We start from the raw sequence: 13214 nt of genomic DNA on the forward strand, positions 1-13214 counted from the left end.
TAGTTACCAACATAGGGCCAGGGGCCCTCGAGAGGGAGGGAGGGTGGGAGGGAGGAGGTTTCCTGTGCCAGTCACTGACATTGGGTCACGCTCAAGCTGGACTGCATGTTTAGAGTGTCCTGATCACTGATAAGAGAGATTATTCCATGTTCTTAAAAAATTCTAAAAACCTGACAAAAGTAGTGGCGGTGTCAGAGGTAGTTGTTGATGTGGTTGAGGAGATTGGACATAGTGGGGCCCAGGAGTTCATAACACAGTTGGTAACAGAATAGTCACAGTCTGAACAAAGTCAGTGGGAAGGACAACAGGGCGGCGATTAGATGCCTGTTTGGATCAGTCCCAGCCCTAGCCTAGTGGAGAGATTTGAAATGATGCAAGAGCGAGGCAAAGTTGAGCAGGCGCAGTCACAAGCCTTGCTTGATACTATCTTGTGTGAATTACGAGAGCTGAGAGGTATAAAAAGTAAAGAAACAGCTGCAATAATCAGAGGTTGGACAAGATGGAAGAAGTAATGGGACAGATTCCAGCATGACTGCACGAGTTAGAGCAAAGAATGTCAGATCTAGAAGATCGTTCCCTGGGATGGGATAAAGAATAAAGTAATCCAGAAAAAGCTGTGTGGATCTCATACTAAAATGGTAGACATGGAAAATTATGCTAGGAGGTCGAACCTGCGCTTTGTGGCAGTACCAGATGGGGCAGAGAATGGGGGCAGCTTTAGAATATGTTGCAATTTATAGAATCATTGATTAAGACAACTCGCCAGAAGATTTAACAATCATGAGAGTCCACGGTATACGGGCTATAAAGCTGACAAACGCAAAGTATGCTTGTACCATCATTGTGGTCTTTGCTCATTACAGAATCATGAAACAGATCCTTACATAAGCAATCCAAAAAAACATAATTCTGCCCAACAGAGAAGCACCAGGTTCAAGTGTTCTCTGATGTTTCGGTGGTATTCCCACATAGGAGTAGAGACTTGATGGGACTGAGAGGCCGTTTCAGGGCAGAGGGGCACAGGCCTCCATCAGTCAAAGGTAAAAATGTTATCTAAAGGTACATTCTTTCTGTGTTCATCACTTTAAGAGGCCCAGTACATGTTAATTGAAGGTGCCGTGTGGATGAGTGTTGGTGGCAATGATGAAATATGTCTGAGATTTGGGGGGTAAATGGTTGAGGAAATTTATGATAAGATTCAGAGCAATGGAGGGGGGAATAGTTCCTCCCACTTTGTTTAAGTGTGCCAGGGTGCTATCCTAAGCACCCAAACTAGGTAGCAATGGAAAAGGGTAGTGTGGTCTACTCGCCCTCCAAGAAGGGTTGGGCACGGGGTTGGTTGCGGGTGATTGTGGAGTATTCTGGGTGGATGGAAAATAACGAAGAGCAGATAGGCCATAAGGAATTGGTATGTAGGTGTAATGTGAGCAGGTTAGTGCTTTCTGAAGTCGAGAAAAATAGTCCAGCCTCTGTCAAAGGAATATAGGGAGGTGGTAAGACTAAGGCAGGGTAAAGGGGATGTGTAGGATCGGGGGTTCTATCATGCAATATTAATGGCATCTTAAGTAGGTTAAAGTATAGAGCTGTAATGAACTGGTTATCTCAGTTCAATCCAGTTGGTAATCCACAGGAGATCCATCTTAAAGATAATAACACAAAAATGTGTATACTTAAAAGCTTTTTGCATACCTTCTTTGCATCTACTGGCCTGGCTGTTCAAGGAGTAACTATATACCTTTCCAGATCAGTGGACTTGGAGGTAAGGGAGGTGATAAGAGATACGCAGAGTAGATGGATCTGGTTAAAAGCTAGGGTCCAAGTGGTTTTATATAACCTCCTGATTTATTATGCCCTGGTGCAAGATGAAGATGCCTCCTTGAGGGGAATATTTGCTATTGCAATGGGGGAAGAGGGACCTGTAATATGGGAAGGCAATTTCAACTATATTCAGAACCCCAAACGAGACACTTCATAAAGAACAAAAAAACTACTGAAGCAGAAATCCGCCCAGGTGCTCGAGTCAATTAAATATAATCTAAGTCTGGTCGACCAATGGTTCCTGGACAATCCTGGGTAGAAGTAGTTCTTAAATTGAAAAATGCTTTTTGTAAGGGCAATTTTTACGAGAGCCCTAAAGAAGGGAGAGGGATGAGGACTTGGTCTTTTGTCTCAAAAAGAGGCAATTATATTAAATCCTTCAAGTTGTGGGATGATGGTGTAGAGTGACTCAATATCCAACCCTACCAAGAGGTTAAATGGCCAAAGTCCTCAATTTGGTTAATCAAATCCATACTTTCTCTTAAGTAAATGTTTGTCTGGGAAACATAATCCTTGATGAATAGATATAGATATTTTTTCAATGGGTTCAAGGACTGATCCACATCCTGAGGCTGGATCTCCCTGGTGGGTTTATGGTACTCTTATGGATTTTGGGTAATATGTATATTACAGGTGCTTTGGATGTTAAATTTTTCAAACAGAGGAACTCATTATGACTTATAAACCCACTCGTTTCTGCAGCTTTGGTGATGTCGTGATATTCTTATGGATTTGCTTGGTAGGGTCACCTTTAAAGGGTAGATAATATTAAGTGCTATTCAAGTGGCGAAAGATCTCTGTTCTGTAGTTGGTAACATCCATGATTACTGTTGGACTTGGCCCTTTTGGCAGGTTCACCCCTGAAATTTTTGCCTTTTAATATGACTTGATTGTAGTGATTTTAGGCTTCTGCGTACTTTAGCACTGTGGCCCAGTGTAAAGTGCGTGCGCTTTCTGATTAAGTGTGGTGAGAGTGGCCTGCCCTCCCATAGGAATGCATGGGGGGTATGAGTGTCCATGGTAATTCCGGATGTGAGAGGAGTGCAGGGGCAAGTTTAGTATGTGCAAACTCGTGAGATTAAATGCTGCGCTATGGTGTGCGCAGATTTATTGTGACTAGTGGAGATGGGCCACTTTTAGAACTTAAACATACAAGATGATGGATGAAATGCTGCACAATGGCAAAACATTCACCCCCAGTCACAGATCAGGGTTTAATCCATCGTTATTTTGCTCACCAAGCCACCCCAGGTCAGACATGGCCATATGCAAATCAGTCTTGACCCTGTGCCTCATGGGAACAGTCCAGCCCGAACTGCCAAGCCATGTCTTTCCTGGACCGGAAAGAAGCATCCTAGGACTGGTTTCTGAGTGGCCCGTCCTGCAGCGGGCCGCTCCAACATGGCCATGGATATTTAAAAGGGGCCAGAGAGGCCCGTGTTCTTCCCAGTGAGATGCCTCAGTGATGGGGGCATGCTTATTTCTAGAGCCCAGTGTGGCTCCAACAGGTGACATCTTTGTTTGAAGAGCCCCATAGGGGCCTGTGCTGGTCCCCGTGTCTGGGACCATATCGAGGCACATTGTCGGCGCCTGGGCGGCCCCGCTTGCGAGAGGGCTGGCCCAACGACAGGGGACATGTTTATTTCCAGAGCCAGATGGCTCCAAAGTTGGGCAAATTTATTTCAAGGGCCAGTGAGAGCCACTGCCCACATCTTGATTATTTCCAGCTGCGCAGCAAATAGTGCCAGCTGAACCATTTAGGCGCACAGTTCTTATTGGGGCAGATCTTGTGACATGGGAGTGAGATGCACTACTTTGCCCCCCACTTCCCTAGCTGCCCAGCAAGTAGTGGGCAGCTGCAACGTTTAGGTTTGCACCGAGGCGCACCCTTGTCCTTCGCTGCCTAGGCAGAAGCCCTGACTCTGTGAACATAGGGCATTTAAGCCCCCTTTTTTGGCGAAGGCCTGTTGGCCAGGGGGATTATTACATTCATAGGGCGCCAGGCCCTAATGTGTTTTCTGTGCTAATGTGATATGGTGCTAGGAAATGTAATGCATTTAGTATGTTTTACGCACCCTATTTGATACCTCTAAATATGGTTTATGATTATGAGGTTGTTTTGCATATCATGGTTTGTGTTAGTGAGGTTATACTTCACTGTGTGATTTACACCCCTAACGTGAATTATACTTAGGAGGTTAGGGTCTAATGTAGACTTGTGTGAAACTGTGCATAATGTAGTTTATGTCACAGACTGATGCAAAGTATAGTGATTACCAATGTTTACTGGTTGTACGTTTTATGATCTACTTAACTTTTACCAAGTTTGCTTTGTACTGGTTCTGACAGTGGTCCATGTGGCCCTGTCAGGTGTAAATAATCCCTTGTAAATATTGCCCAGTGCCAGTTGGCAAAGTGTACAGTATGTGTTCACTATTCTAATGTGTTTTGAGAGTACAAAGGCTATTTTTGATATAACCTTGTGTGGACTTCCTTTTGTAGGGTGCCTAGGATGTTGTTGCTGTTATGTGCGTGCGCAAATGCTTTACACATTGCCTCCTGGATAAGCCTGACTGCTCGTGCCAAGCTACCAATGGGGTGAGCAGGGGTTATATTTGGCGTGTAACTCCCTTGCCCTGACTAGAGTGGTGGTCTCACTCTCTGCCTGGTTTTGGCGCAATCCTTAGCCAACCAGAGATCCCATTTCTAACAATTACCATACCGCCACCTTTATTAGTTGGTTGTATGACATAATCGGCGTGGTTATGTAGAATGTTCAGTACCATTCTTTCTGTTTTACTTATATTGTGGGGAACTTATTCAAATGTTTCTTTCACCTTTGCCACTTCATTGAGAACCAGTTATCAAATGTGAGTACCTCACTGGACATCAATAGGCTAATGGGGGTAAGAGTTGAGGAGGGACACAGACCGTTGTTGCCTTTTGAAGAAGGATCGGCGTGTCTTGATAAAAAAACATGTAGTCTGATTCTATGGAAGAATCTTAGTAGGATTCTATGGAAGAATCTTAGTAGTCTTTCTGAATCTGTAACAAAATATATATTATCAATGGGTAGAGAGCTAAGGCCTCTACTTAATTTGATCTCTTCCGAACTCAAAATGTACTTGAGTGGATTGAAGATGGCGACTGCAGAGGGGGTTGAGTTTCACTACTCATCCATAATTCTATTGTGGGATCTCCTTTGATAATGTTTGCATCTTATTCTTAGTTCTCCCGGATAATCATAAAAGTGATGGCCCTGACCTAGGCCCCGGTCCCTGCCTCTGGCCCTCTGCTGTTGTTATCCTAAAAAAGGGGAACTTGTCCTTGTATTGGAGGAACTGGTATTTTCACGGGGATCTTCTGTTGAGCTGTTGGAAGATTCTGAAAAAGGCAACAGACTACTGATTCTTATATCCACCCCATGGGTGCAACCATGGGTAACCCTTCTTTTTTTGCATAACTGTTTATATCTTTTTGTACCTTATAGATTTTTTTTAATTTGGTTCTATTTGTTCAAATTCATTAATTGTCTTCTCAAGTTTGTTATACGCTCCTTCTCCTTCGTCCAAGCCCTCTGTTCATCTAATGATTTTTTCAAACTCAGCTATTTCCTCTAGCTCTTTTTTTGTATGCTCCAACGTCATGTTGATGCCAAGTACCATCCAGTGGTATGAGCATGTAGTGGCTAATTGACTGAAGCCTGTATGAAATTTAGGGCCATTGACAAAGATAGCTGGGATGTTTCCGATCTGAAAACACACCTGTCTTTAAATACTCTGGTAGTATGCATGCATGCAGTATTGTTCTTGTTTTTTCTTGTGGTTTTCTAATTTATCGATATTAGAATGTATAGCGGAGAGTTAGGTGGCTGGGGAAGAAGTGGTGGCTGACCCAAGTAGGGAGAGTCCACTGATTATCTATTTATATCATCATCTGTGTAGGAAGGGGTTTCTCTAAAATTTCATATTCTCACCAATGTCTTAGGATATGCCCTGCCTTAACTATAGTTAAAACAAATGCAAAACACTATCAAAGTCCAATCTGACTGCACTAGAATATTGTGATAAACACAGAAGCGTCCTATATACCTAAGGATGTAGGGCGTACAATAGTCATAGAGAAACAAATACCCCTCTAGGTTTCATTTAGCAACATGAATATCTTTACTAATTGATTGTCAGTAAGTACAATCACAGACACATACAAATCAATACAATTATATATCCAGTAAAAGAGCTGTAATTAGATTATAAACAATGAACATCAATATCAGATGTGCAAGTGAGTACAGTGATAAAAAATATTAAAAATAGGTCATTAATAGTGCAATAGGCAATATTGTTGTGCATTACATGGCTAATTCAAGATATGAGTACGTTTGTAAATGGTGAAAAGCCTTCGACTTTATTGTTATCTCCTGGTGGACCAGCTTCTCAATGATATGTCTTTATGCCCCCTACTGTCAATGAGTGAATTACGAAAAACGTGATGCCAAGGTGTTTTTCTTCAAGAAAATTAATTCTGAGGACAAAAAATATTAATTATCTGTCTCATCACAACTTCAGTTGTATGATATATATCTATCATCTATTATAACGTTCATCCGATGGTTATTACCAACAATTACAAATACAAATAAATAAGGAAAAAAGCACAACAAAACAGTAATTCGGTTTGTGAATTATTTTTTTAAAGATCCTTTTTCATTTTATACATTCTTAATACAAATCAGTCAACCGAACAATATTCAATCTTGTGAGGAATGACATGTTCGAATCCAAAAACCAATTATTTTATTCTAAATCCAAATGGTCCAAATGTCCTATTGTTGTGTACCTTTAATCCAAGGATAATGTAAGAAGCCCGATGATTTATTTACAAGGAAAGCATGGCAGTGTCTATTCTTAGCCTAATTTCCTTTTCGAACACCAAAATAAAAAGGAGCAAAAGAAGCCAAACAGATTCTTGTGGCTTCAGAACCAAATGATGCACCTGGGGAATATATCAACACAGTGTCCAAATCAGAACAGGTGTCGAAAAAAATTATAATGAGCGACCAATTTCGGCCTTTCAAACAGTTTTAGGCCTCATCAGGACAAAGGGCAACAGAATTCGTTTAAATGATCCTACAAAAAACGAAGATTAAACACAATCAATAAAAATCAACTTGAAAAAAATATTATTTTAGAAATTTAGAAATTTAACAGTCTGTTCCACGGACACAGGAACCTGTAGGAGCCACTAACACTACGAGAAGAGAACATCCTCAAGGTTTAAGTATCAGAAAGGCTATTTACACACCGGAAAAGGAAGACGTGATCGGAAAGCCATCACCATAGGTTACTCTACTTATTTACATTAATTCAATAAAAAACGTCGTTCAACAAGAAAACCTTATTCATCACCGTGTCTGATGCCAGAGTGTGAGGTTACGCACGTGAATAAACCCAAATACGACTAACCAAGTATGATATACATACCAAAATGTTATTATCCGAATAACAAAAACCAAATTGGCATATGGTCGTCCAATGTTGCGGATATGGTTCAACAATGACACTCAAACCAGGACGAACTTCCTATATTGTGCACACATGTGCTTGTCCAAATTCCATTTAAATCTCCTACATGTGATCCAATCACCTATATCAATAGATAAAGAGGATAAAGTCATAAAACGGCCCTAGGCAGCTACACCAGATTCAAAAGGTACTTAAAAATGCCCCAATGGTAGAAAGTCAAGCTTTATGTTAAATAAAAATAATGCTTAACATACAAATTCGGATTGTTCAACGGTGGCCCCATGCTACAGGTTAAGCCCGGGCAAAGTACCACATCTAAGCGAAGACATCGAAACCGGAACCAAACATTCACCGTCTAATAGGTGAAGCAGGGCTTCATATATAAGTAAAACTTGGCTTACCGGCATCCGCAGGGTATCTAAACCCACATCAATATTGGGAAACGAGCCAGAGTCTCCTATTACTCGGCGTATATCTCAGCTAACGGAACAAGAAATGCCGGGCTAAGTAACTTTTCAGGCGGAACTCCGCCTGCCCTGATTCAACCAACCGGACATCTCCAGGTAAACTGGAAACAAAAAACGGACTGAGAACACTCGCGTCACTCAACCAACATGGCCGCACCTCTCATCCCACTCGTGACACATTCATGTCGATTATTCTGAATATCTACAAACCCAAAGGTTCTAAATAAAAATAGAACTTGGAAAACAATTCAAAACGAAAATAAATCAAGGAAAGAGAGCTTAGAAGAAAAGAATTGTGCAATTTAGAAAGCAAGTTAAAACCTGCAACCCAATTACCAGTGTGATACCATATGCCTTTTCCATTTTAAAATCAATTTAGTTATACAAAAAACCACAATATATACATATTTTATATTATTCAATGAATTTAACATACAATAAAACATACTCCATACTCATACATATTACAAATGATACAGAGAATTGTTTTTAAACAGTGACATGAATCAGCTAAACCCTTTAACAGATAAGCGACCATATTTCATCCCTGTCATTCAGTCCAGTTTTGGAAGTCTGATATTTTTCAATAAGTCTGGCTTCCAATTGGTTTAGTTTAGTCTCAGTATCTACTGTGTTTCTGTTAGATACCACGCATAATACTGTCCAGTATATATCGTTGAATGAATGATTGTGACTCTGATAATGGCTGACCAAAGGGGCCCCTATGGTCATGCACTTGATATGGGATCTGTGTTGGAGGACCCTAGTTTTGACAGTCTGGGTAGTCTGTCCAATATAAACTTGATTACATGGACACTTGATACAGTATACCAGGTTTCTTGAGTTACAGTTAGAGAATGCTCTTTGAATGTGCAAACTACCATTAATGTTGACTTCCTTTGAGTCTTTCGTCATTTCACAAGCCACACAATTGTGGCACTTGAAATGGCCCACAACCGGAGGTAGTCCCAACAATCCCCTCGTGGTTTTAAATCCTTGTGTAGGTACAATGGTTTTAGCTCTTACAAGATGATTACGAATATTGCGACCTTTCTTTAATGCAAATAATGGTTTAGGAATGTCGATTTCACCCAACAGTTTCCAGTTGTTTAAAATCAATTTTTTAACCTTTTTTGCCCTGGGACCATAGGTTAAAACACAGGTTAAGGGAGTGTTACTTGTATCTTTCTTGTTGGGTACCAACAGAGTCTCTCTCGGCGTATACCAAGCTCTTTTTAAGGCCACCTTTACTATTCTTTTCGGGTAACCTCGCAAAATCAATTTTTCTCTAAGCAGATTGGCATGAGCAAAAAATTGTTCTTTATTGCTACAGTTCCTCCGAATACGGAGGAACTGGCCATACGGCAAATTTTCTTTCAGTGATCTCGGATGGCCACTGTTAAAATGCAAAAGGGTGTTTCGATCTGTTGGCTTAGTATATAAGCTAACCGATAGTTTACCATCCTCATGTTCAATGTACACATCTAAGAAATTGATTTTATGATGATCACTTGATATTGTAAAGTTAAACTCCTGGGTTCTATGGTTGAGCCAAGAGTGGAATTCGGTTAGTTGTTCTGAATCCCCATTCCATATCATAAAGATATCATCTATATAGCGACACCAAAGCCCCACCAGATGTAAGAATGGGTTGGTGTCGCTATATATCCATCTCTGCTCAAATTGTCCCATGACCAAATTAGCAATTTCAGGTGAAAAACTACAGCCCATAGCCACCCCAGAGACCTGGAGGTACAACTGGTCTTTAAAGTTGAAAAAGTTGTTCTTTAGACAAATTCAGGCTAATTGGACAATGAATTTGGTAGGCACTTGATGTGGCCGTGGTCTGGAGTCTAAAACAAATTCACACACGCTCAGAGCATCCTCCTGAGGTATATTTGTATAAAGCGATTCGATATCGAAAGTGGAGAGTAATTGTTTGCTAGGATCGAATTCCAACCCCTCCACCCTCGATATCAAATGCATCGTATCTCTAATATACGCTGGTATTTCCTTAACTAATGGGAACAAGAATATGTCCACATATTGGGCCAACGATTCCAACAGGGATCCGCACGCTGCCACAATGGGTCTCCCTGGTGGATTCGTCAATGATTTATGAATTTTGGGCAGAACATATATGTTGGGAATTTTGTTCTGCTCAACCATAGAACTAAGCCAACAGATCGAAACACCCTTTTGCATTTTAACAGTGGCCATCCGAGATCACTGAAAGAAAATTTGCCGTATGGCCAGTTCCTCCGTATTCGGAGGAACTGTAGCAATAAAGAACAATTTTTTGCTCATGCCAATCTGCTTAGAGAAAAATTGATTTCGCGAGGTTACCCGAAAAGAATAGTAAAGGTGGCCTTAAAAAGAGCTTGGTATACGCCGAGAGAGACTCTGTTGGTACCCAACGAAAAAAATACAAGTAACACTCCCTTAACCTGTGTTTTAACCTATGGTCCCAGGGCAAATAAGGTTAAAAAATTGATTTTAAACAACTGGAAACTGTTGGGTGAAATCGACATTCCTAAACCATTATTTGCATTTAAGAAGGGTCGCAATATTCGTAATCATCTTGTAAGAGTTAAAACCATTGTACCTACACAAGGACTCAAAACCACGATGGGATTGTTTGGACTACCTCCGGTTGTGGGCCATTTCAAGTGCCACAATTGTGTGGCTTGTGAAATGACGAAAGACTCAAAGGAAGTCGACATTAATGGTAGTTTGCACATTCAAAGAGCATTCTCTAACTGTAACTCAAGAAGCCTGGTATACTGTATCAAGTGTCCATGTAATCGAGTTTATATTGGACAGACTACCCAGACTGTCAAAACTAGGGTCCTCCAACACAGATCCCATATCAAGTGCATGACCATAGGGGCCCCTTTGGTCAGCCATTATCAGAGTCACAATCATTCATTCAACGATATATACTGGACAGTATTATGCGTGGTATCTAACAGAAACACAGTAGATACTGAGACTAAACTAAACCAATTGGAAGCCAGACTTATTGAAAAATATCAGACTTCCAAAACTGGACTGAATGACAGGGATGAAATATGGTCGCTTATCTGTTAAAGGGTTTAGCTGATTCATGTCACTGTTTAAAAACAATTCTCTGTATCATTTGTAATATGTATGAGTATGGAGTATGTTTTATTGTACGTTAAATTCATTGAATAATGTATAATATGTATATATTGTGGTTTTTTGTATAACTAAATTGATTTTAAAATGGAATAGGCATATGGTATCACACTGGTAATTGGGTTGCACATTTTAACTTGCTTTCTAAATTGCACATTTCTTTTCTTCTAAGCTCTCTTTCCTTGATTTATTTTCGTTTTGAATTGTTTTCCAAGTTCTATTTTTATTTAGAACCTTTGGGTTTGTAGATATTCAGAATAATCGACATGAATGTGTCACGAGTGGGATGAGAGGTGCGGCCATGTTGGTTGAGTGACGCGAGTGTTCTCAGTCCGTTTTTTGTTTCCAGTTTACCTGGAGATGTCCGGTTGGTTGAATCAGGGCAGGCGGAGTTCCGCCTGAAAAGTTACTTAGCCCGGCATTTCTTGTTCCGTTAGCTGAGATATACGCCGAGTAATAGGAGACTCTGGCTCGTTTCCTGATATTGATGTGGGTTTAGATACCCTGCGTATGCCGGTAAGCCAAGTTTTACTTATATATGAAGCCCTGCTTCACCTATTAGACGGTGAATGTTTGGTTCCGGTTTCGATGTCTTCGCTTAGATGTGGTACTTTGCCCGGGCTTAGCCTGTAGCATGGGGCCACCGTTGAACAGTGCGAATTTGTATGTTAAGCATTATTTTTATTTAACATAAGGCTTGACTTTCGACCATTGGGGCATTTTTAAGTACCTTTTGAATCTGGTGTAGCTGCCTAGGGCCGTTTCATGACTTTATCCTCTTTATCTATTGATATAGGTGATTGGATCACATGTAGGAGATTTATATGGAATTTGGACAAGCACATGTGTGCACAATATAGGAAGTTCGTCCTGGTTTGAGTGTCATTGTTGAACCATATCCGCAACATTGGACGACCATATGCCAATTTGGTTTTTGTTATTCGGATAATAACATTTTGGTATGTATATCATACTTGGTTAGTCGTATTTGGGTTTATTCACGTGCGTAACCTCACACTCTGGCATCAGACACGGTGATGAATAAGGCCTCCACTGGCTACCCGTCAATAAGAGGATCACTTTCCGACTGCTTACCCACGCACACAAATCACTCTACGACATCGGACCAGATTGCCTCAACTCTCGATTGTCCTTCTACACCCCCTCCCGCCAACTACGTTCTTCCAGCCAAGCCTTCGCCACTGTACCTCGCATCAACAAGACCACCATGGGAGGCAGATCCTTTTCATACCTGGCTGCTAAAACATGGAACTCACTCCCCGCTTACCTTCGCCTCACCCAGAACCACCTAGCGTTCAGAAAGCAGCTTAAAACGTGGATATTTGACAAATAATCCTCCTCCCCTTCCTAAGCGCCTTGAAACCCTCTAGGTATGTAGTGCGCTATACAAATCATTTGACTTGACTTGACTTGAACAAAGTCTTAGATCAGAAAACAGAAAATATGATACTTCTTGTACAGTATTCGCTATTGATTTGGAGTTTTTACAATCTTGATACATAAATTAATCTTTTACTGGATACACATCTTTGTTGATGTTTATTTATCTGCGATTGCTCTTATTTACAATCAAATACTAAAGATATTCATGTTGCTAAATGGAACCTAGAGGAGAATTTGTTACTCTATGACTTTTAGAAAGTTGTCATTCTCTTGTTCTAACCATTTGGTTCCTGCATCCTGTTTCCTGGGTTACATGACTAGGTGCAGCTCACATTTGGCCTTTGTGTATTCTTCCCAGACAGTATCATAATAGATGGTCTGGGTGTTGGCATGATGGATCATCCTGGCTTGATGGAAGTGGGGGTGCAGAGTCGTTACCTACAATACTTACACTTCAAAGGCACTGGCCCAGCACACTCACAAAAGACTTCACACTAGCCTACTGGGGCCCCAGACAGACTGGGAACATAGCAGAGATGCAGGAAATGCCATATACATATGTAGGGGGAAAACTCCAGAAACTTCTCCCACTTCAGAGGGATACCAAAATAGGACCCATGGGCACACTCTTCTATACACTCCTGGACCTGTGGATACTACAAAAGAATGACTGCCCTGCTGCCAATGAACTACCCTGCTGTCTGAGAAGGAAGACTGACACTGTAACCTTAATCCCAGGCACAATCACTCCAAGGGTCAGCTGACTTACCTCCTGTTCTGAGCTTCAAGGATATACCAAGCTCCAATGGCTTTCCATCATCTGGCCAGCTGACATGCTGCC

The sequence above is a fragment of the Lissotriton helveticus genome, chromosome 3_1, assembly GCF_964261635.1.
Source record: "Lissotriton helveticus chromosome 3_1, aLisHel1.1, whole genome shotgun sequence".
NCBI classification, from domain to species: Eukaryota; Metazoa; Chordata; class Amphibia; order Caudata; family Salamandridae; genus Lissotriton; species Lissotriton helveticus.